The following is a 26664-nucleotide window of genomic DNA, read 5'->3' as shown; positions in this document are numbered from 1 at the left end:
TTGGGTAAAAAATATATATATATATATATATATGATAATTAATTAACAAATAAAAAAATGTACATGAGAAGAATTTAGTTATTTAACGCATAATCATCATCTCATGATCTCATCTATGTTTAGTCTATAATAATATATAACAATCTAAAATCCATTCATTCTTTGGCGGAGCGAGGGGTGGGTGAAGGGGAGCCATGGCCCCTAGTTTTTGTTTTTTTTAACTATATATATATATATATATCAAATTTGTCACGCCCCGAACCTGGTGCGCTGACAAACGGCCGCAGACCCACAAGGCGGGGCCCAGTGAACCTGCAAGGCCTCAAAACCTAAACACAAACTAGGAGTAGAAAATAACTGACAAAATACTAAATAAGAGTACAACTGAAGGTTTACAACCAAACCCAAATACAAGGCGAAAGAAATACAGTACGACCTACAAGGAGGTCCTTACACAATAATACAACAAATACAAATACATAAGCCACAGAACATAATTCCAAAGAAGGCATCTACTGGAAGTCTTCTAAGATCCCTCAGGGTCTCACGCTCTCGATCCGAAAAAGGATTTAAAGTAAATCCATGAGCTCACTAGCCCAGTAAGTAATCCAAAACAAACTGGAAGCAAAAGTTCAGGTCTGAAAATTTCACACACAAAAAATAATGCAATAGCACAAAATAGTGTAAACAAAATCAAAGGTAAAAACAATAAATACAATATCCAAAGTATGACTCCAAATTCACCGAAAGTGCCAAAGGTCATTTGTTTACCCTCGGTGATGCACTCCGAGCCAAATAATCGAAATCATTTATTTACCCTCAGTGACCCGAGATCGAATAACAGTGGTCGTTGATTATTTCACCGAACGGACACGGTGCTGAAACTCGCAGTCTCATTTTCCAAAAATTACTTGTCGACAAGGTCAGGGTTTAACCCCCCACCCGATGTGGTTGCATATTGTTCATTTGGAGACCAAAAAAATTCAGATACAATTCCAAGCCAAGAATACTGTAATATCCACAAGTATTTTCCAAAAATTCATCTAATAAAGTAAAGTAAATAATTAAATAAACAGATAAATAAATAATGTAAAAGGAAATACTCACTTTTTCCAAACCTAAGCCTGGTTCTCACTTTGGAGAAATAACAACATTTCACAAATATTTTCCCAAAATTCAAGAAAATAAAGGATTTACAAAAATAAAATAAAATAACACAAATATAAATAATAGTGAAACCAATAAATAATTATTCGACCAATCTCAAGGAAGAAATGCATTAATACAATAATATACTAAAATTTGTAAAAATACAAGGTCTAATGTATCTCATCAATTGAAGAAAAATGGCCACCTAAAATCAAAATAGCTAGAAAGATAATTTCAAAGGAAATATTGTCAAAACAAGGATGTTAAAAATTTTAGGAAGGAGATAGGCTAGGACATAAAGGCAAGTGGATATTTAAGGGATAAATGTATAACCAAATAATATATAGGTAATTCAAGTTGATGTTAGGTGGACCAAGGATTCAAGCACTTAATAAATCTTAAGTTTTTGTTATTGGGAATAACAAGATTTCAAAAAGGATAATTACTTTGCTAAATGTTTGGAAGTAACAAGGAAATAACATATATAAGTTTTGGCAAATAATAGCACTATGGTTCCAACTAAGTATAGAACTTCTCTTCCTCTAAAAACACAAGACATAAATAGATGGCATTCCCACAATAATTTTTAAAGAATAATGCAAACAAAATTTCAGAAATTTTGCATGAAAATAAATCAAAACAACAAAATTTAAATACAAGAGTTTAAGGGATTACTTACTTGGTGATCCTAAATTCAAAAAGAGATCCAAGATGATGCTCAAGGTGGTCCTAAAATCCAAGGGAAAACCAACCAAATATACATGAATATTTGGAAGAGTTCAAGCACAAAAGTTCATGCTAAGCTAGTCTAAAAATACCCCATTAAAACAACAACAATATGAAAGTATCTACAAGTAGATCTAACATAAAACTAGTACTAGTGGTAATAACAATGATGTGGGAAGGGAACATAGAATGATTAAGAGGAACAAGGACAATAGGTGAGAGAAACAAGGATGGAAATAAATCTCCTAGCACAAGTAGTAGATCAATGCATGCATGCATGCATGTATATATATATAATCACAAGGGTGCAAAAATATATAAGGTCCAACACACATGCCAAAACTACAAAACTAAACATTCATTAGGCATGCAAAAACTTGGGTTTTTGGCTTGGGTTTCAAGCAAAATGGTATAAACATATAGTTGGTTCCATGAATAAAACTTTATGTAACATGGAGACCAAGAACTAAAGATACTCAAGAGGCACAAGGGTGGGTTTCAACATGCATAAGGAGAGGTTTTTCATGCAAGGATAAGCACCAAAAATTTTAAACAACAACCCATGCAAACATAAGCAACAAGACAACCACCATCAACAAGAGGAGGAGAGAGCCTACCTTGCCTTTGGAGGACGCCGGTGGCTACTTGCTCTTCTTCTCCTCACCTTCGGATGCCAAGACCACCGGTGGAGACTCGAACTCCGGTGATGGATGGCCTTCTTCTTCAACTTCCAAGGAGTAAACAAGTGGGAGAGTGGAGAGAAAGAAGAGAGATGGAGGAATGAAGAAAGGAGATGACCATGGGGGTGAAAACATTCGGCCAAGAAGGGGGCCATGACAAGATGGCTTCCGGGAATTCCTCCGGGAATTCTTCTCTCTAGAAAGACTCCCAGCACGGTGACAAGAAGAAGAAGAAAGGATTAAGGGGTAAGGTAAACAAGGTTAGCACTTAACTAAGTTTTTTTTTAGGAGACAAATGAAAGGTGTAGGGACCAGGTTGGCGGGGTCCACAAAATTAATTCATATAATGTAAAAACTAATATTTTTAGAAAAAAAATCTTTGTGAAATTTTATTGTTTAGCTCTTTAATATTATACAAATTGATTTATATAATTTCTTTTTTGGTAAGAGTCCATTGTTTGGTGAGTTCGATTTTTTCTTTACAAATTCGTCTATATATAGACTAAAAATATTATAGTTTTAAAGAAAAATAATAAAATTTTATAGTATAACCTTTTGGCATTTAATAAATTGGTTATATAGTAACAATTTTTTTTTTTGGGTAAAATTTATTGTTCGACAACTTGATTTTCTAAAAACTAGTATATATATGCTATTTAAAAAAATGTAGAGTTTTAGAAAAAGTTTCATAAAATTTCAATATTTGCCTCATTCAAGTTTTACTTGTCCTCTAAAAAAAAAATTTGCTACTTTTAAAAAAAAAATTGGCCCCGCTAAAAAAACTTTTTGGCTTCGCCCTTGCTTAGGCCCACAGCTATTATTATTATTTAACATGATAGAAACAAAAATAAGATGGGACAAAGAAATAGAATGCTTGATTAGTAGGTGACCAAGCACATGACCCATCAAGAACTGTGACATGTTATAATGGTTGTAATTAAGTATAACATGACTTTAGGAATTTTTTTTTTTATCCTAAAAACCATGATACAAAAATTTTATCAAGTTACAACACAACTAAAAGACAAAACTATCCTTGATTAAAATAAAAAATGGTTAGATTATCCTTAACATATCTTATCTCAATAAAATTTAACATATTTTTTCAAAATAAATGCGGTTGAAAAGAAATATAACTTTTTAAAATTTAATAATAACATGAAAATTGTTCAAAAAGACAAAAATGTTTTTTGTGATTTTTCAAAAAATGATGGCGTTAATGAGAAAAAGTTAATATCTTGTTATTTTTAAAAGGTACTCACCATTTTAGAAATAATTAGGTCTGATGTGATGTTTTAAAAGCATTATTGGTAAATAAATTTCACATGGTTATTTTGATAATTAAAAAAATTATATAAAAAAAAACCTATATACCATGAAGTTATATATATATATATATATAAGTCTCAACCCACATATGTCGATCATAATTAACCCCCAGCTATATATATATATAGACATATATAAACTCTAACATCTTCATCTCGCCGATCATCACTGCCCTCGAGCTTGATCAAATGGGGAATATCCCTGGAGCTCCGGTGAACATTGATCGCTGCAGAGGCTACTGTCCAACCAATTTCGTATTCTACAGCAAACGCAAACTCCTCTCCCTCCCTACCATTCCCTACCTCTCCGTCAGATCCTTCATCTTTTCCCACCACCATTCCGATACCACCACCTTCATCAACGGCGCCTCCGGCCAATACATCTCTTTCAACTCTCTCTGGCGCTCTGTCTCCTATCTCGCGACCACCCTCTCCTCCCGCTTCTCTATCAGCAAAGGAGACGTCATACTCATCCTCTCCCCCAACTCCATCTACTTCCCCATTGTCTCCCTTGTTGTCCTCTCCCTCTGAGCCATCCTCACCACCACAACCCCCTCAACACTATTGATGGCGATGGGTGATTGAAGATGACATGGGGTGCCAGCATAGGGCTGCAGGGTATGGCCGGCAACCATGCTCAGGGATAGCTGCAGGTGAACAAAACCATGCTGAGAATGGAGGAAAGAATGGGCAACTGTACCAGGGGCATGGAAGTAAAATTACATGTGTTAGTGGGGTATTATTATATAGTATCTAGAGTTTGAGGTTTCTGGCCAATGGGGTTATAACAAAGCAGTTTTGACTGACCAATGGGTTAGTGTTTAATGTAATGCTTTTTGATTTTTTAGTTTGTGGGTTATATTAGTATGTCAAAGGGTAATGAAATGACACCGCTGAGTTTCCAATCAAACAATTTTCTCTCATTCACTGTGTATCATTTTGGTTACCATATTATTTACAGTTCTTTCTTCTTCTGTGAATCCTCAAGGTGTTGCAGCTGAGACTGAGTTGCTCTCCAACAATGTGATATCAGAGCCTGGTCGGAGATGATGGTAGCCGAGACTCCAGTGAGCCTTTCACAGCCTTGTGTACCCGTATTCAAAGTAGAAGTCTATGGACGATGGTGCTTGAGGATGAAGACCGTGTTTCGGTCTCAAGAACTTTGGGAGCCCATTGAAAATGGTGTGCTAGATAGAGAAGATGAAGCGAAGGCAAGGGAGACCAAGAAGAAGGATGCGAAGGCCTTGTGTCTCATCCAACAAGCTGTGGATTGGGCTATACTTGACCAGATTGAAGAGGCAGAGACGGCACATGATGCATGGGAGATCATGAAGAAGTTGCCCCAGGGCTCTTCGAAGATGATGACCGTGAGAAAACAAGCGTTGAGACAGACTTTTGAGACACTCCAAATGGAAGATTGTGAGAGTATTCAAGCTTACCTGTCTAGAGTTGTTGTGATTGTGAATCAGGTGAAGGCTCTCGAACACAAACTCTCTGAGGCTGAGGTGGTGTCCAAAGTGTTGCGCAGCCTGGCCCCTAAATTTGATTATGTAGTGGTTACAATGGAGGAGTCCAGAGATATTTCAAAGCTTACTCTTGATAAACTTGGTGGGTCTTTCCAAGCTCAAGAGGTCAGGGTGAATAGATCGTTGGTAAAGAAAGGAGATAAGGCACTATTTATGAAGATGGAGAACTCGAGTTCAAGTGTCAAAGAGAAGGGAAACTCCAGTGCTGCCCTAGGATGGAATCCCACTAAAGAAAGAGGGAAAGGCTTCATCAGAGGAAGAGGAAGGGGCAGGAGTGCACGAGGATGGAGTGGAGACAATAAGAGTACCATACAATGCTTTAATTGTAGGAAGTACGGGCATATGAAAGTTGAATGCCGAGAGAAAGGGAAGCAAGCAAAGAAGGGAGCTTCAATGGTTGCAGAAGAGCAGGGAACTGAGCATCTGTTCATGGCCAGTAGTGCAACGATGAAGGCTTCGAATGGAGTGTGCTTAGTGGACAGCGGATGTTCTAACCATATGACAGGGGAGAGGAGCATGTTTGCTGGTCTTGATGAGTCTCAGAGAACCTCAATTTATCTTGCCAATGACAAGGAGATGGAGGTGCTCGGGGTGGGCACTGTTACACTGGTTACAAGGGATGGGAAGCTCAAATATATACATGGGGTGTAATTGGTTCCAGGACTCGCACATAACCTACTGAGTGTAGGACAACACCTCACTGGAGGATATTTAGTTAACTTTCATGAAGGAAAGTGTGTAATCAAGGATGAGAAAATGGGAGAAGTGCTAATTGTGATACCAAAGGGAAATAATAACATGTTTCCTTTAGATCTCACCAGAATTAAAAGGGTAAATGTGGCTCTAAATGATCAAGATATGTCCGAGCGCTGGCACCAACAGTTCGGGCATCTCAACTATAGAAGTCTGGGATCATTGGTGCAAAAGAGAATGGCTGTAGGTCTACCTGAATTAAAATATGGGCCTCAGTGTGAAGTTTGTGCAATTAGGAAGCAAGCAAGGAAGTGCTTTCCCACAGCGAAGTCAAGGAGAACAACAACATGTTTGCAACTTGTCCACATGGACCTATGTGGCCCCATGAGTGTAGATTCTCTGGAAGATAACAAATTCTTTCTCTTGTTTGTCGATGACTTTAGTAGGAAATGTTGGGTCTACTTCCTGTAAACAAAAGGTGAGGCCTTTGAACACTTTAGGAGGTTTCACGTGCTAGTCGAGAGAGAAACAAGAAGGAAGTTGAAGGTGCTGAGAAGCGATCGAGGGGGTGAATTCATATCTTGTGTTTTCAATGAGTATTCCGAAGGGCTTGGCATTATAAGGGAGTTCTCAGTGCCCTACACACCAGAACAAAACGGTGTGGTAGAGCGTAAGAACAGAATGGTCGTCGAGATGGCAAGGTTCTTACTTAAATGCAGAGGCCTCCTGACAGAGTTTTGGCCTGAGGCGGTCACTACATCAGTATATTTGATCAACCGGGCGCCAACACAAGCAGTGAAAGATAAAACACCTTATGAGGTGTGGCATGGAGAGAAGCCCAATGTAAGTCATCTTAAAATTTTTGGTTGTATTGCCTTTGTACTCACCCCTTCACAGAAGCTTCAAAAATTGGATGAGAAGTCGGAGAGACATGTGTTTGTGGGTTACTATCTAGAATCAAAAGCTTACAAGCTCTACAACCTTATTACATCCAAGATAACTATTAACAGGGATGTAATTTTCCCTGAAAATTCTCGATGGGTATGGGAATTAAACAAAGGTGGACCCCTGATGACCATTGGAGATTCGAATGACAAAGGAAGTGAAGGCACAAGCAATGAAGGTAATGGAGATGTACATGGAGAGGCAGCAACAAGTGGAGGCCAATTGAGAACTAGTGAAGGCACAATTAATTCAAATTCACAGGAGGAGACCTCTGACGATTCACCATCTAGGAAGATGAAGTCTTTGATCAACATCTACAACACTTGTAGTTTTGCTCTTCATGTGTCTGAACCTCAGGATTACGGGGAAGCAGCAAGGCATCGGGAATGGCAGGAGGCCATGGATGCAGAGTTGGCAACTATTCGAAGTAACCACACATGGGACTTGACTTAATTGCCTCCTGGGAAGAAGGCAGTTGGACTAAAATAGGTTTACAAGACCAAATATGGTGCTAATGGTGAAATTTTAAGGCACAAAGCGAGGCTGGTGGCCAAGGGGTACGCCCAACAACATGGCCTAGACTACGAGGAGGTCTTCTCACCGATTACGAGGCCTGAAATGGGAAGACTGAAGAGGTACCATTTCAAGCACACCATCCAGTGTACCATTTCGATGTTAAATCAGCATTTCTCAATGGAGAAATAACTGAAGAGGTCTATGCTGCTTAACTTGAGGGGTATACTGTTGAGGGGAAGGAACACATGGTATATCGACTAAGGAAAGCACTCTACAAGCTCAAGCAAGCACTAAGAGCTTGGTACGGGAAGATCGACGATCATTTCAAGTAGCATGGATATGAAAGGAATGAAACTGAGCATACATTGTACAAGAAGGAAGATCAAGAGGGAAATTGTATACTGATTAGTCTCTACGTTGACGACATTGTGTATACAAGTGGTTCACAGGTTCTGAATAATCAATTTAAAGAAGAGATGATGAGGACTTTTGGCATGCCCGACTTAGGTTTGATGAAATTCTTTCTTGTTCTGGAGGCACATCAATTGTCCAATGGGATTTTCATTTCACAGAGAAGGTATGTGGAGGATCTATTAATCCAGCTCAACATGAAACAATGTAAACCTATAGATACACCCATGGGAGTCAATGACAAACTATTGTGTATAGAAGCTAGTGATTACACTCATCCTAGAATGTACAAAAGCCTAATCGGGAAACTCCTCTATATTGTACACACTAGACCAGACATTTGCTACACAGTTAATCTCCTGTCAAGGTTCATGAGCAAGCCCACCAGCGATCATCTAACAGCAGCGAAGAGACTTATCAGATACTTGGCAGGGACGTCAAACTATGGTTTGTTTTATTCTCAGGAGAATGATGCATGCTTGAAGGGTTTCACAGACAGCGATTTGGGTGGATCCTTGAGTGATCAAAAAACCACTTCGGCGATGTTTTTCAGGATGTGATCAAGTGCAATTGCCTAGGGATCTAGGAAACAAGATGTCGTGGCATTATCCACAATAGAAGCGGAGTATGTTGCTGCTACTTCCGCAGCATGTCAGTTGGTACGGCTCAGAAGAATTCTCAACGATTATGGGAAAGATTAATTTAAAACCAGTGTTCTCTGGTGCGATAATCAATCCACAATTGTTGTAGCGAAGAATCCGATTCTTCACGAAAGGACCAAGCACATAGACGTGAGGTTCCATTTTATTCGAAGCCTGGTAACTGAAGGACAGATCACTCTCCAGCACTGCAACACCAAGGACTAACTTGTGGACATTTTCACAAAATCCTTGCCTACAGAGAAGCACAAAGACATCCGAGCTCAGATGGAAATTCACATGCTTCAATCAAGGGGGAGTGTTGATGGTGATGGGTGATTGAAGATGACATGGGGCACCTGCATACTGCTGCAAGGTATGGCCGACAACCATGCTCAGGGATGGCTGTAGGTGAACAGGGCCATGCTGAGAATGGAGGAAAGAATGGGTAACTGTACCAGGGGCATGGAAGTAAAATTACATGTGTTAGTGGGGTATTATTATATAGTATCTAGAGTTTAAGGTTTCTAACCAATGGGGTTAGAACAAAGCAGTGTTGACTGACCAATGGGTTAGTGTTTAATGTAATGCTTTTTGACTTTTTGGTTTGTGGGTTATATTAGTATGTCAAAGGGTAATGAGATGACAGTGTTGAGTTTCCAGTCAAACAACTTTCTCTCATTCATTGTGTATTATTTTGGTTACCAAATTATTCACAGTTCTTTCTTCTTCTGTGAATCCTCAAGGTGTTGCAGCTGAGGCTGCGTTGCTCTCCAACAAACACTCCTAGCGAGATCTCCAAGCAAATCACTGACTCCAACCCCGTCCTCACCTTCACAACCCTAACCCTAATTCCAAAACTCTCCTCCTTCTCCTTCCCCATCAATTTCCTCAACTCCTCCTCCCCCAAATCCTCCGATTCACGCATCAGTGCCTCTATCGATGAACTCCTCCAAACGCCTTCAGATCCATCAATCCCTAATGAATCCATCAGCCAAGACGATCCAGCCACACTCCTCTACTCCTCGGGAACGACAGCGATGAGCAAAGGCGTGATCTCAACCCACTGATCCCTGATCTCCATGGTCTCCATCATCCTCAACCGATTCAAGCTCGACAAAACCTTAATCTGCACAATCCCCATGTTCCACATGTACGGTCTGGCGGTGTTCGCCACCGGGCTCCTCACATCCAATTCCACGGTGGTGATCCTTTCCAAGTTCGAGATGGGAGACATTCTAAGCGCGATCAATAAGTACAACATCACATACCTCCCACTGGCGCGGCCGATCCTAGTGGCAATGCTGGCGGCGAGCAAGCCACTGCCATTTGGGCCACTCAGGAGGGTTCTCTTCGGTGGGGCTCCGCTAGGGAAGGAGGTGATCGAGGTGTTCAAGGAGAGGTATCCGATGATCAAGATCTTGCAAGGTTATGGGCTAACGGAGAGTACTGCGATCGGAGCATCGACGGATTCGTCAGAGGAAAGCCGGAGATATGGAACTGTTGGAATGCTGTCACCGAACACGGAGGCGAAGATCGTTGATCCGAAAACTGGAATATCGTTACCGCCCAATGGAGTCAGTGAGCTTTGGCTACGTGGGCCTTACATCATGAAAGGTACGTGAGTAGTAACTTACATGGCACGTTTTTTTTTTTTTGCTTTTGTTTTTTTCTCATTTAAAAAATAATTTTAATAATCTTTATGGTTTTTTTAAATATTTTTATTTTTATTTTTTTCCAATACAGAGTGCATTTCCTTTATTTTTTCTTTTAAATGAAAGTTTAGTTTAATTTGGGTTAATAATTTTTATTTAAATAAATAATTTTTATTTAAATAAAAAATAATTTCTTCTTGTCAGTTAACTGTCATGCAAGTTTGCAAGTTTTGAAAACATGGACTTGGTGGAGGGGAGATGGTAATTTTTTTTAATAGTGCTCTAAAAAACTAATGGATAAATGTAATTTTATTTATTTAGCATAACGGTTTTTTATTTATTTATTTATTTATTTATTTAGTTTTTTGCAAATTCATTGATCAATAATCCATTTAATTTAAAAAAACATAAAATTTGACCAATACCTCCAAAATATTTTCCGATTAACATCCTAAAATAATTAACTTGTGGCATTGCAATAATTGAGCAGTAAGAGATTTGACTAGGGGTGCAATTAAGCTGAGTCGAGCCGAGCTTTGAATTTTTCGAGCTCAGCTCAATAGAATCAGCTTCAGTCTTGAGATCGGCTCGAACTTGATTTGAGTCCAAATTGTAAGCTCGAGCTTGGCTCAAGATAGTAAAATTTAGCTTGAGCTCGCTTAGAGTTCAGCTTAGAAGCTCATTTATGATGAAAATGAGCTCGATCTTGAGCTCGCTTCGAGCTTGGCTCAAAACAAGTTTTAAAAAATAATAAATTATAATGACTATTATTAATAAATTATTTTTCAATATATGAATCTATTCATAATTAGGAATAAATGCACATTTAATAAGCGCATTTAACAGGTTCATGACTACTTGGCTAATAATTAGGCTTATTTAACCTACTTGTTAGTAGGATCACGAGCAACCTCATTTAGCAAGCTCACAAGCAAGCTTTTTCGTAGGTGCGCGAGCCTGCTCACAAGCTTGCCTAGCTCAGCTCATTTAATGAACAAGCCTTAATGAGCCGAGCAACATATGGCTCAAGCTCAACTTGTTAATAATTTTAGCTCAAAAATTAAGCTCGAGCTTGGGTCATTTACTTAATAAACAAACTTTCTCTGAACCGTGCATCGAGTAGTTCATGAGGGGCTTGGTTTATTTCCAGTCCTACATTTAACTAATGTCAAGAGGGTTTGACTCTCTCTTAAATGCATGGTTGAAAAGTAATAAAAATATGTGTGTAAGGTGGCTTATTCATATTGTCAAAAATAAAAAATAAAAAAAATGCTACGAGGCTATAAAATTAAAGTAAAAAATTATCTCTTATACAAAATATTAATTTTTTAAAAAAACATTTTTATATTATTACAATAAATGTTCAAAGCATTCACATTCGTCACCAAAACATTGAAAATAATCAAAACATTATATTTTTTTTAAAAAAGAATTGATAATGACAAACTAACACCAACAACCTCTTGATTTATTAGCATTGGGTCCATATATAGGACGTTTGTGTCCTCATGAGGGTCACGAATTTGAATCTCAACTCATACAAAGTGAGTGCATAGGTGTATTGAAGCATTAACTTCATGTCTGTGCACACCAGTAACGCAGTTTATTAAGGTATTATCTCCATGTTTGTGCACACTCCTGATGTAGCTTATCAATTTTGTTTAAAAAAATAGCAAATTAAGGGATCGTTTGGCATTATTTTTTTGTTTTTGTTTCATTTTTTATTTTGTTTTTGCTTTGTTTTTGTTTTTTATGTCAATTTTTTTAAAACAAAAATATGTTTGGATACACTCTTGTGTATTTTAAAAAATTGAAAACACAAAACACATTTGGTAAACACAAACTTATTATAACTCTTTTTTTATCAAAATTTTCAAATTCATAGTTTTTAATTTTTTTATAAAAGTTTATTTTTCATATTAGTTTACTTAATTGTATAATTAAATAAGATTAATAACATGAGATTGGTATTGTATAATTAAAGTTCATTTCTCTGACAAACTATATTAAGAACTTCTACCGATATTTAGCTAGCAGGCTTTTAACATGTGGTAGGTTGGGCTGTATCCAAGCCCAAAATGGCCCAGTTTCACTGTTAGCTAATGAGATTATAGTCCCACATCGCTTAGTGAGATTGAATTTCTCATATTTAGATAAGGTGAGGGAAGCAAATCCTTCTAGACCTTACTTGAATGGGATCTGTTTTATAGGCTCGAACAACTGACTCCTTGAGTGCGAAGGAATCAAGCTCCAAATTTTTTTTTTATATTTATATTTTTTTAAAAGGATCAACCTAGATTGTATTTGGCTTGGTTTGGTTTAGCTTGAAATTGCAACTTTGTTTATACTCCAAAAGGTTCTCGAATCATATGAGCTGAGTAAGATCTTATGTGTTCTGTTTTTTTTGGGAAACAGGTGGCTCCATACGAGAGAGTGAGGAGAGTAGCATTTGTTCAGGCCATACCAAAGAACCCATTTGGGAAAATACTCAGGAAGGATTTGATCAAGCTTGCAACCGTTAAACTCTTAGATAATAACTTAATCAGCCTCGGATCAAATACACATCACCTCTTTATTTATCATTGCTGACTAAAGGAGGGGGTTTATTGTGGAGTGTACGTCGTATATGATGAAGTTTGTCTTGTGTATCCTTACTCAATGTTTATGCCATGTTTTCTCATGTATTATATTGTTTATAGATGGGTTTATATTTTATTTTGTAACTTTTGTTTTTTTTCTCTTTTCAACGAACAAGCATGTTTTATATAATGATATATGCTTTATATAATGTGGTAAAATATTAGTTTTATCTGTTCTTTGTAATGATCTTCAATCATATCAGAGAAATGTTGGGTTTTAGCCCATTTGGGTTAGAAGAAATAAATTGGGCTTTGGCCCAATATAAAAATGGAAAAAAAAAAATGAAGCTATGTCAATTAATGGAATGCCAAGGGCAAAAGGGTCATTTTATATGAATGCCCTATTTGACTAAAAGTCTCATTCTTGGAATGAGAAGATGAGAGGAAGGAGGCTAGGGCAAGATAGTGAGAAAGAAATTGGAAGAGAAAAAGGGAGATAGAGAGAGAGTGAAAAGATAGGGCTTAAGGAGAAGGAGAAGGTGATTAAGGCATACAAGGCAAGAAGATCCCCAGCGATCGACGCCGGACCTCATCACATTTGTGAGAAGGGCATCCTTGCTAGTAAGACACCTAATCTTTTGGGTTGATTCCCATTTTATCTCTTCTTGGAGTCCTTGTTTCCATCTTGTGTGAAGATGATGATGAATGTGTATGTTGGTATACTCTCTTGTTGAACTCTCATGTCTTTCAGCTTGTATACCTCTAGTTATCTAGAGAGACCCTTGTAAACTCTATTAATTGACACAGTGAATGCATTGTAAGAGGCTCTAAGAAGTCCCGTGGTTTTTCTCTCGATTTGAAGGGTTTCCACGCTAAAATTAGTGTCTTGTATTGTATGTTTGCATTTTTGTCGTCTTTACCTATGTCTAGATCATAAAGAGGGGTTGTGATCGCATCCTTGAGGGTTGCATTTAACCTAGGAGGGTCCTGAGCATATATAGAAACCATTCGGAGTTGTTTTGGAGTCATATGGGGTCCATACGACCTGTATTGAGGTCAGTATAGAAATTCCCGAGAGGGTGAACTAGGCATACTGGGTCCATACGGCCGTATGGGGGTCAGTATGAATTTTCCAGAAAGTTTTCACTAAGTCATGTGGTCGGCATCGGGGCCGTATAGAGGCCGCATACATGAACAGTAACTGTTACAGTAAATTGATGCAATGATTTTGCTACAATAACTTCCGCATAATTTCTTCACTGTTTTAACAAATTCTTTAAATAATCCCTCTACTTTTTCAAACATGTCATTTGGATCTCTATACATAAAACTGTAACATTTTAGTCCAACTATTGATTAAATTGAGCCATGTTAGTCCCTATTAGGTTAGAGATTAGGGTTAGAAGGACTAACATGGCTCAATTTAAGCAATAGTAGGACTTAAAAGTTACAGTTTTAAGTATAGGGATCCAAAGGGTACATTTGAAAAAGTAGAGGGACTATTCAGAGAATTAAACCAAAGAAAAAACATGAAACAAAATCATTACTCAGGGAACTACCAGTAACTTAGTAGTATCTCATTAGAATGGTGAATGTGTAGCATAGAAATTGAAACCCCTTACCCTTGGTACTATGTAATTATGTGCAAATAATATATAATATTGTATAAATATTGTACAGTCTTGTTCATTTATTGTTCGCTAGGTCCCTTATGGGAGGAGCCGTATTCTCCACCCCTATAGGGTTGCATATATGAATGTTGTTTTTTTAGCATATAATTTTGTAATGCAAAACCTTATGCTGTTTTTTATCCTACTGCAGGTGAAATTTTATTAATCATATGAACTTTGAAACATTGTATTGGTGTTTATAAGGCAGAACCTTGTGTCAGTGTTATCCTACTATGAATAACTTTTGTATTTGCATTTATGAATATTTACATATGAGTATGTTGGATGGATGAATGCCTCTAGCCAAAATTTGAATTTGTAAGTCAATATTGAGAATTTCACTAGTTTTATTATGTCAATCTTGTTTCTGCATTTGTGAGAATCCATTGAATAAAACCTTGAAAGTTAAAACCTCATTTTGAACTTGCGAATTTTCTTATATTTAGCTCACAGGAAATTCTATTAAAACTATGCCATCAATAGTTACACAATTTAAATAAAGAAATCTTATCTTTTTAATGTCAATTTGGAGCTTATTTTAAAAGCATTAGTTACTATGTCAAAGTAAAAAATAAAAAAAAAACGTATTTTATACATATATTTCTCAAATATTTTTAATAATAATAATAATAATAATAATAATAATAATAAATTATTATTATTATTATTATTATTATTATTATTATTATAAAGGTTTGAGAAAAATATAGTTATTTTGCATAAAATTGTTATTATTATTTACTTCCCTCACTGTCGTGGAAAGAAACATGATGCGGAAGGTGATCCTAAAGTGACTTCACTTCCTATCAAATGAACATTAGATGTGGGAAAATGGACACTTCAAAAAAGTGTCCCTTCCTCCAAAATAAACACATGAACCACCGGGAGCGATATTACTTATACTCATTTCAAAAAAGTGCTACTTTCCCCTATTTCCTCACTTCCATTCACTTTCCCACAAGTGAATGGACCTGTGCCATAGATTTTGAAGGCTTAAACAAAGTTCATATTGATGCTCCAAAATCAATAACCTTCTCCAAACTAGCAAGGAAGGTTAAGAAACATTTATTGCTTTGCCAATGGATACCATGAATCTTATAGCTGCTTAAACATGGACTCTAATACCAGATATTGTAGTTTATCTTAATAATCAAGTGGTGTAAGTTTTGAAATGAATCAAAAGAATAAGAAGAATTACTAATGACAATATGTGTCTTTTTTATCTAGGCTTACAACCATAATAAAACAACTAAAAAAGAAACTATCATGCACTAATACATGAGACATATAAGGAGATTAAACAATTGACACTAGACTTAATCCTAGTAACACATTATTTCCGCATAGACTACCACATAAGATGCCAACATAAGTGTTGAGGATCATGGCTCCGGTGTCACCTGAAAACTTTCTGCTTGAGAAGGAGAAGAGAAGTTAAAGAAAAGTTAAAGGAAAGGAGAAGAGCTACAGGTCAACAAAGTAAAAAAAATAAAAGAGAACATCACTTGAATATTTCAGTAGTTAATGAGCATAGAGCTCTTCACACCTTAATATATTCAAAAAAGTAGATAACTTAAAACACTACAATAAAGATCCTACTTTCATTGTTCAGAACACTCCACCAACTATGTTCTCATTGGCCATCAACCTTAACATAGAAACTATATTTTAATACCACCTTTTTCTAACACCACTCCTGCACTACAACCAGTAATGTTGACCATAACTCAACCCATTTATGACTCCATACTATGCCTACACCTATACACTTGTAACAATGCTCATGTACTGTTGCAAGCCATCACACCTGGCGCTTCTTCCGGCCATATACTTCAATCATATGTCATCACTGTCATCAACACCCCCTTGATTGAAGCATTTGAACTCCCAGTTGAGCTTGAACAGCTTTGTGCTTCTCTAAAGGAAAGGGCTTGGTGAAGATGTCTGCGAGTTGATCACCAGTGTTGTAGTGTTGTAGGACAACTGATCCATCGGAAACCAAGCTGCCAATGAAGGGGAACCTCACATCTATGTGCTTGGTTCTTCCATGAAGAGCGGGGTTCTTTGCAACTGCAATGGTTGATTGATTCTCACACCACAGCACTGAAGCTTTGTCAAACTTTCTCTCACAATCACTTAAAATTCTCCTTAGACAAACCATTTGACATGATACTAAAGTGGTAGCGATGTACTCAGCCTCGATTGTGGATAGAGCCCCCACATCTTGCTTCTTAGATCCCCAAGTGATCGCACTGGACCCAAGTTTGAAAAAATCCCTGAGGTGCTCTTTCGATCACTCAAAGATCCACCCCAGTCATTGTTTGTGTACCCTTCTAGACTTCTTTCTGTCTTATGAGAATAAAACAATCCATACACTGATGTCCTTGCTAAATACTTAACAACTCTCTTGGCTGCACAAATGTGCTTAACATCGGGTCTGCTCATAAATCTGGATAGAAAGTTAACTGAATAACAAATGTCAGGTCTTGTGTACACAACATAGAGAAGCTTTCAAATCAATCTTCTTTACACTTTAGGATCAGCTGGCACCTCATTTCCCTTATTCAAAAACTTCTCATTGACTCCCATTGGAGTCTCAGCATGTTTGCACTACTTCATATTCAATTGATTCAGTAAGTCTACAACATACCTCCTCTATGATATGAATATCCCTTCAGTTGATTGATCTACCTCCAAGCCAAGAAAGAATTTCATTAGACCTAAGTCTGACATATCAAATGTCTTCATCATTTCACCTTTGAAATGCTCAATTAAGGCCTGTGGTCCACTCGTATATACTATATCATCTACATATAGACTGATTAGTATACAACTGCCATCCTTAAGCATTTTCCTATACAATGTGTGTTAAGTTTCATTCTTCAAGTGCCCATGCTATCTGAAATGACTGTCAATATTACTATACCATGCTCTCGGCCCTTGTTTGAGCCTGTAAAGAGCCTTCCTCAAATGATACACTAGATTTTTTTTCCCTTCAACTTCATATCCTTCAGGTTGGACCATATAGACCTCTTCAGCTATCTCACCATTGAGGAAAACCGATCTCACATCAAAATGAAACACCAAATAGTGAGCTTAAGAAGCTAAAGCTAGAATAATTCTCACTGTTTCGAGCCTCGCCACCATTGAGAAGACTTCTTCATAATCCAGACAATACTGTTGTGCATAACATTTGCCCACAAGTCTTACCTTATGCTTATATATCTCTCCATTAGCTCCAGACTTGGTCTTGTACACCCCACTTGAGTCCCACTGCCTTCTTCCCTGGAGGTAGTTCAGTCAAGTCCCAAGTTTTATTGCTTTGATTGCCACCAATTTTGCATCCATGGCTTCCTGCCATTCTTTGTGTCTCACTACATCTCAGTATTCTTGTAGATCAGCAATATGTAAAGCAAATGTATATGAATTATATATTTCAGTCAAGAGTCTGGTCTTCCTAGGCGGTGATCCATCAATAGATGCTACTCGTGAGTTTTTACTGCTTGGAATCTCCCTGGTGCTTGACAGACTTCCACTCCTTAATGCTTCTTCCTTCTCACACTCTTAACATGAATTGTTTTTGTCTTCATCTTCATTGGCAACAGAATCTCCAACAGTTATCATAGGTTCACCTTTGCTTGCATCCCATGCCCACCAAGAATTCTCATGAAATATCACGTCTCGATTAACAATTATCTTTGATATAATAGGATTGAATAGCCTATATGCCTTGGATTCTGGACAATAACGCACAAATACACACTTCTCAGATTTTTCATCCAACTTCTGCAGTTTTTGTGAGGGAATAAGAGCAAAAATAATGCAATAATGCAGCCAAATATTCTAAAATGACTTACATTGGGTTTCTCTACATGCCATACCTCATATGGTGTTTTATTCCCCATATCTTGAGTTAGAGATCGATTGATCAAATACACTGAGGTGACAATTGCCTCGGCCCAAAATTTAGTTGGAAAACCACCATCTTTGAGCAGACATCGCGACGTTTTGACTATTATTCTATTCTTGTGCTCTACCACACCATCTGTTGTGGTGTGTAGGAGCCCGAGAATTCTCTTCTAATCCAGAACTCCACATAATACTCCCTAAAGTCCTGAGACGTGAATTCCCCTCCATGATCAATTCTTAGTGACTTCAACTTCTTCCTGGTTTCTCGCTCAACCAAAGCATGGAACTTCTGGAAATGTTCAAAGGCTTCACCTTTGTTCTTCAGAAAATACACCCAACACTTCCTACTGAAATCATCAATGAGTAATAGAAAATACATGTTACCTCCTAATGAGACTATGCTCATAGGTCCGCATATACCCATGTGAACAAATTACAGACACGCTGTAGTTCTTCTGGATCTCCCCATAGGAAACACAGTCCTTGCTTGTTTGGATATTGCACAATCTTTACACTGAGACAGTTGTTTTAGTTCTTGTAACCTAGAGACCATCTTCCTATGTACAAGTGAATCCAATCTCCTATAGTTTAGATGCCCAAAGCGTTAATGACACATCTCACTTGTTCATAGCTAAGTTTAGCCTTTTAATTCTGGTGAGGACCAGTGGAAACATATTATTGTTTTCCCATGGTATTGTAGCTATTTGCTTCTTTGTGTGATCATCTCTGATGATGATCTATTTTCTTGAAAGATAACTGAGTATCCTTTTGTGAGTTATTGTCCAACACTGAGTAGATTATGCACAAGCCTTGGGACTAGTTGTACTCCATGTAGTTGCTTAAACTCAGCATTCTTTGTGCTTATGGCGACAATTCCAACTTCAAACATCTCCATCTCCTTATCATTGCCAAGACGAACACACATCTTCTGGGATTCATCAAGTTTTTTGAATAATCTCTTCTCGCCTATCATATGTTGGAGCATCCGTTGTCCACCAACCAAACCGAGCTTGACCCTTCTACTGCAGCATTGCTGGCCATGAACACAAGGATTCCCATTCTTCTATAATTAGAGAAGCTTCTTTTTTTATTTAATTGTCTCTTTTTTGGAATTCTGCCTTCATATGCCCATATTTCTTATAGTGAAAACACTGAACATTAGCTTTAAAATCATTGCCTTGACTTCTTGCCCATCTGTCTCTTCCTCTCACTCGAATGGAACCTCTTCCACAAACTTTGTTTGGGCTCCAACCAGTGGATGAACTGGAGTTCCCCTTCTCCTGGACATGAGAGACTAAACTCTCACCCTTCACATGTAAGGCCTTGTCACTTACCTTCCCTAAAGATCTATTAACCCTGACCTCATGCACTTGAAAAGACCCACTGAGCTCAGCGAGGGTAAGCTTCATGATGTCTTTTGATTCTTCAAGAGCAACTGCCACATAATCGAACTTTGGTTCTAGACTTCGTAGCACCTTAGACACTACTTCTAATTCAGTGAGCTTGTGTTCAAGGCCCTTTATCTGATTTACAATTATCACAACCCTCGAGAGATAATTCTAAACACTCTCATTATCCTCCATTTGCAAGTTTCAAAACTTTGTCTCAATGCCTGCTTCCTCATAGTCATCATCTTAGAAGACCCTTGATACTACTTATTGACAATCTTCCATACCTTATGGCCTGTCTCAGCATCTACTATCCGCAACCATCTTCTCCAGCTCCCTTACGCCCATAAGCAGCCCTTAAACAGTCTGGTATAAATAGAGCTTATGAGGATTTTTAGGGCATCTTCTATTCTATTCTTCTATTCTTTGGTGGAGATTCTTGGAGGTGAGGTTGAGAAAGAAAAGAGACGAATCTCCAGCACTTAAGGAGCAATTTGGAAAGGGATTTGGATCAACATTCAAGAAGATTGAAGATCGTAGCCGTCGAGCTCATCTTGGTGGCGTGTGTGGAAGCTTCTCCAATGATTCTTCATCCTAGGAATTGAAAAGGAGATATTGCATTTCTACTCTATATACGGATTAGGACTAATCTCTCTCTCTCTCTGGGGAGAGACTATCTACTTAAGAGATTATCATTAGTACACAATAAGGTTTCATAGAGTGTTAATGTGATTATGTAAATGTCTTAGGGAAGAAATCAGGGTTTTGTATACTTTTGGAAACCTTTTGGCTCAAATAGGATTGAATATTTAGACAACCATTATCCTATACCTCATAACTCTAGAGGAATGTTATGCCCGAACAACATTTTCTTCCTTGATTTCTCTCGTATTATTTCTCATATTTTCTTGTATATATTTGCTTTTATTCATACACACATTACTCGATCGTTTAGGCTATTTTTCTGTTCTAGAGTCATTACTAGTATTTACCTCCTTCCCTGTGGATCGGCACTCTATACATTTACGCATAATTTATTACACGATCAGCACATAGACTTGCATCCCTATTAAGTTTTTGGCACCGTTGCCAGGGAGGGATAGTGATATTAGGCACACCTGATTATCCGTCACTACAACAAAATTGATGATTAGTGACAAATTTAGTTATGATATATTAGTTTTTTGTCACAAATAAATGACATTAAGTGACAAAAATATGGTTTCATCGCCCATTTCATTAGTTTGAGTATTTTAAGTGATAATATTTTAAATCGTCATATGATGGTGTCACCAAATATTTGATGTTGTATCTTTTGACTAAATGGAGATGGAGGAAATTTTATTTAGTGACAACTTCAACATTGGGTGACAATTATATTAAGTCATTAATGCAATATTTTTTTGTGACGAATTCTAAAATGTCTTGCCTGTAAAAAAGATTAATATAATGTCACCAATATTAATATTTACTATCGGTGATAATTTAAACTTGGTCATGTATCTTAATTATTTTTTATGACATACAAATTTGTCACCTAAATATAAGTAATAGTGACATTATATTATTCGTCACCTAAATGTAAGTAATATTGGCATTATATTATTTTCCCAGATAAATATGGCATTAAAGGATGATATTAGCGAATGTCACCATTTATTAATTAATTTAATGACATTAACCATATGTCACTAATAAACTTTTTAGTGAAAAATTATTAAATATTATTGTTATATTTCATAATTTTTCTAGATAAACATATAAAGAAAAACAAAAACGTCTAAAAAGACATAAAAATGACCCCAGGGAGTACAAGCATACAGATTTAATTGATCAAATAATTGAATAACATAGTAGTGTCTATGAAGAGTTCATCACAACTCATCCTCACAAACATTTCTCAATTTAGAGGCAAGACTTTCAGAAACCAAGAACCATAGTTACACTGTTTTGTGATTTGCACACACACACACAGACACACACACACACACACACACACACATATATATAACAGCTCATGAGTCATGAGAATCACCAAAGGCGGCGGATATCTCACTCAGTTACTACATTATTTAAAAACTACACATAATGTCAAAGCATGAGATCATCAAAGATAGCATTCATTTGGATGAAGGCACGAATGATGTAGATTGACATGCTCGCTAGGCACTATGGTACAAACACTTTGAGAGCTGATAGTTTTGTTTTTCCATGGAATATTTTTCCATGGAAAAATTTTTCGTGGAAAATGAAAAATAGTCATTTAATTGGCATTATTTTCTAGAAAAAATCTCATTTGTTGTTTGATTGCATCAATTTTCCCTGGAAAAAGTCACATTTTTCATGGAAAATTTTCTCCATGGAAATTGTATTTTTGGCTACATAAAATGCTATTTAATCCCAATCAATTATTTTTTAAGATTTTGTAATAGATATTTTTTATGTACACAAGAATTCAATCTCAAAATTGATTCGAATTTTTACCGTGTGTAGTATATATATTAATTTGAGCGAGATTTTCATACTCACAACAAAAAGATTTATTTTTATTTTTGTTCCGAATAAGAGTGAAAGAGGAAAAAGAAAGGATAAGTCAATACCTCGAAATCAGGGAGTAAAAAAACATATAAAAAAGTGATAATATTCTGATATTCAAAATTTATTTGAAAATTTAAGAAAAAGAAAACAAAAGGATAATTTAAAAAATATATTCTAAGAAAAATATATAATCTCTCAATATTTTTTTAGTTCGAATAAATAAAAAATATATATCCTTATGCAAAGATGGTTAGGAAAAAAAAGGAGAGATAGGAATTTTATTTTTTTAAATAAATCCAGGATTTAAAAAAAATCAGATTTATTATAATTAAAAATAGTAAATAAATAAATATATACTAAAAAAAGTGAGGATAAAAAAATAAATAATAATAATAATATGATTCCGATAATAATCCGGATACTCAAAAAATAAAAATAAAATAAATAAAATAATAGATATAAATCCGGATATTCATTAAATGGAAAAAATTCAAATTAAAAAAAAATAATAAGAATGAAGAGATAATGAAGGAAAAAGTATATATTAAAAAAAACCCTTATTTATTCCATATTCACACATCATCTCATAATTTCAAATAAACAAGAAAAATTAAGCTAAATAAATAAATTAATTAATTAAAAAATATGAATATAAACAAATCACAGTCCCAAACCAATATTTTTACCCAAATATAAACGGCTTCAAAATCGGAATAATCATTTACTTTAGGTAATTTAATAAATAATTAATATAATTTGTTCATAATCATTTACTTTAATTTTTTTAAATTGAATTATAGATAATGACTATAGATAATTATATTTATTTAAATATATTATATTATATTGTATTGTATTATATAAATCGATTCTATCCTTTTATTTAACCATAATTTATGGTAGGCACGATTTTAATTATAAAAATTAATACGGTCAAATTTACTAATGATTTAGAGATTATTATATATTTTTTAAATTTTAATTTATCTAATTGCTTTTGGCCTATCATATGACTCAAAAATTTTCCTATAAAAACAAACCTAGGAGAAAAACTCTATTATTCATACTAGTTATTTAAGAGTATTGGGTCTGTACACATCGGAGGATTTTGCACTTGTTGAATTTCTAAGGTAATTTTAATTTATTGCATATATTTTTATATATTCATATAATTCATCTTTGATATTTATTTAATAGTTGATTAAATATCAAGTAATAAAAATTGTTTATGTTAATTTGATATTTACCAAAATTGTTTTCGACATATGTCTAAATAATGCAAAGTTTCATATATTTTATTGGCATAGGCCCAAGTAGGGTAGGCTTCTAGCGGGGTTAGGGTTCCGGTGGAGGAAGAGAGTGCCAATGGGTTAATTGTTATAGAAATATTTGTCAATTTCTTTGATTTTTACATTAAAATTTTTGTTTGGTGTTTTTAGGCAGATATTTATAAATTTTTTCTTTAGTTTTTATTTTGCTCTTAAAACTAATTCTAGCTTGCCCTTGTTCTATAGCCTTATTAATAATCTCAAAATTTTTGCATTATGTACCATATATTAAGTTTTGTGTGTGTGTGTGTGTGTGTGTGTGTGTGTGTGTGTGTGTGGGTCTTGAATGGCCAATCCCACAACCTTAAACTTTGTTTTCTTCCCTTCCTCTTTGGTATGGTTATATACCTTTACGCAAAGCAAAAAAACACTTGATTATTTTTGAGGAATTTTATAATAACAACATCTTCATTTTAGTTTTATTGGGCACCTAACATGTTTTTCTTCATTTTATGTGCACCATTTTGTTGACAATTATAAGTTTGTTGATTTGTACTGTATTCAGGTTATTAGTTTATTATTGATTTCAATTGATTATTTTTTTTAATTAGATAGAATAGTTATAAATGTATATCATGACTATATTTGTTTTTTCATTCATTCATTCGAAAATAAAGAGGTGTGAAATCAACGAAAGGGCTAGACAAGCAGTAAAGTTTACTCATAATCAAGGATCGCGGGCATTTGTTGCAAGTCGCTATGCTTTGGTAAATTATTATTGTTTCGTACATTATTTAACTGTCAGTTTTTGTTTGAATGATTAATTCTATGTAATAACTAATGTTTATTAATTTTGGAACTATATAGCGTAAGGATGATCAAGAACCAAATAGGATGGATTTTTTCAAGTCAACTCACTATTTAGAGAGGAAGGATGGTCAACATCTGAGGCTCAAATAGCTTATGTAATATCTTTCATGAGAAAATTTTATTTATTTTTTAAAAAAGATTGCTTGTTAGTTAATATTTCTTTTTAATTTTTAGGAAATGATGGAGAATAAATTAGCAATACTTGGTGAAGAAGGATCACAAACAGAAAACATTGATGCAATAGTTGATGAAGTACTTGGTACTACCTCAGGATACATTAAAGGACTTGGATATGGACCTAAGCCTATTGAAAAAGTGTCAAATGTAAGCTTTGCTAAGTTAAAAGAAACTCTTGCAGGGACACAAGATGAGCTCCAACAATATAAGTCAAATTATGAAGTGATTCGAAATCAAATGCAAGCAATGACTCAAGCTTTATTAGCTGCTGGAATCCAAGTCCCCATTCCTCAATTTTCAGTTATATGCATAATTAAACTTCCTTATCTACTTTAAAGTTCAACTTTTTTTCAATTTACCCTTGTTATGAATTAGTATTATCATTTGTTAAAAATAATTGATTTTAGGTCATAATGAGACAAGCTTTAATTTGACAGAAGTACCATCAATACAAGATTTAAATTAAGAGTTCAAATGGAGGCTATGGGAAATTATCTAGTTTGATATGCATCTTTAAAAGCTCTAAGTTTTTAATGTCATTAAGGCATTTGATGATATTTCAGTTTGTTAGTCCATGTTACTTATTGATTTTATTATTTTGAATAAAAATATTTATTTTATTTACTTATGATACATTTGACAAATTACTTATAATAATACAATACCTCTAATATGTTTATGTATCATAGGATTATTTAATATTGACATTCTTATAAAAAAATAATTTTTTTAATAAATGACTTTATAAAATATTAATTTGTGACATTTTCAAAACTACATGTGTCACAAAAACATAATAGTTTGTGACATTAAAAAATTATCAAGAATAAGATGATATTCAATTAATTGTGACATCACAAAAAAATTAATATGTGACATAATAAATGTATCACGATTGATATTATAGTCAATTTTATATGACATTATATAACATTAATTTGTGATAGTTTTAATAACTATACATGTCATAAAATATTTATTTTCTTGTAACATTTATATTTTTGTCACGCTTGATCAAATAAAAATTGTATTTAATGACAAAAATATTTTTTATTAGTGACAAACTGTAAGCATCAAGAAAATAAGCTCCAATTACTAACTATCATACTTTTTATGACACTTTTGTTGCACAATATGTGACAAACATTTGGGTCACTTATTATGTGATAATTAGAAAAATGTCACAAAATTTCGAAATTTTACTTCATATTTGGTGACAATGTATAACATTTTATGACACTTTTGTAGTACAATACGCGACAAACATTTTCGTCACGTATTATGTGATCAATGGAATAATGTCACAAAATTTAAAAATTTAACTTCATATTTAGTGACAATTTATAGCATTTTATGACGCTTTTGTTGTACAATACGTGACAAACATTTTTGTCACTTATTATGTGATCATTGGAATAACGTCACAAAATTTAAAAAGTTTACTTCATATTTAGTGACAATTTATAGCATTTTATGACGCTTTTGTAATACAATATGGGACAAAAAAGTTCCGTCACATATTATGTGATGATAAGATGAATGTCACAAAATTCCGAATTTTTACTTCATATTTAGTGACAATTTATAACATTTTATGACAAATTATCATAATATTTTGTGACAACAATAAATGTCACAGATAATTGTCGAATTTGTGACATGTCACAATTTTGTCATATAAAAGATATGATTGTGTGACAAACATGCAAATTGTCACATTATCCCTTTAGCGACGGAGATTAGGCGACGACACGTGGTGACGGCAAAAAAACATCACAAAATGTTTTTAGTGACAAAAATATGTTATTTAGTGACATTATTATGAATGTCCTTAATTGACAAATTTGTTGTAGTGCGTCACTTAAGCCTTTTCTTTTCTTTCTTATTTTTTATTATTTTATTTTCTTTATTGTTTTTGGATTCTTTCTCTTTTGTTTGATTGTATTGTATGCCACCGAAGGGCAAAGCATTAAGACTAGTAGAAGATGAGAGCAGTGT

The 26664-nt window shown here is 35.1% G+C and overlaps 1 pseudogene; it reads left to right on the top strand.

Annotated features, from left to right (window-relative positions):
* The first annotated feature begins 4072 nt into the window (after positions 1–4072).
* On the top strand, positions 4073–12789 carry LOC120272985 (annotated as a pseudogene).
* Positions 12790–26664: the final 13875 nt, after the last annotated feature.

This window comes from Dioscorea cayenensis, chromosome 2 (genome assembly GCF_009730915.1).
Source record: "Dioscorea cayenensis subsp. rotundata cultivar TDr96_F1 chromosome 2, TDr96_F1_v2_PseudoChromosome.rev07_lg8_w22 25.fasta, whole genome shotgun sequence".
NCBI lineage: Eukaryota > Viridiplantae > Streptophyta > Magnoliopsida > Dioscoreales > Dioscoreaceae > Dioscorea > Dioscorea cayenensis.
The sequence above is the reverse complement of the archived record's forward strand: the minus strand, read 5'-3'. Positions and strand labels throughout refer to the sequence as shown.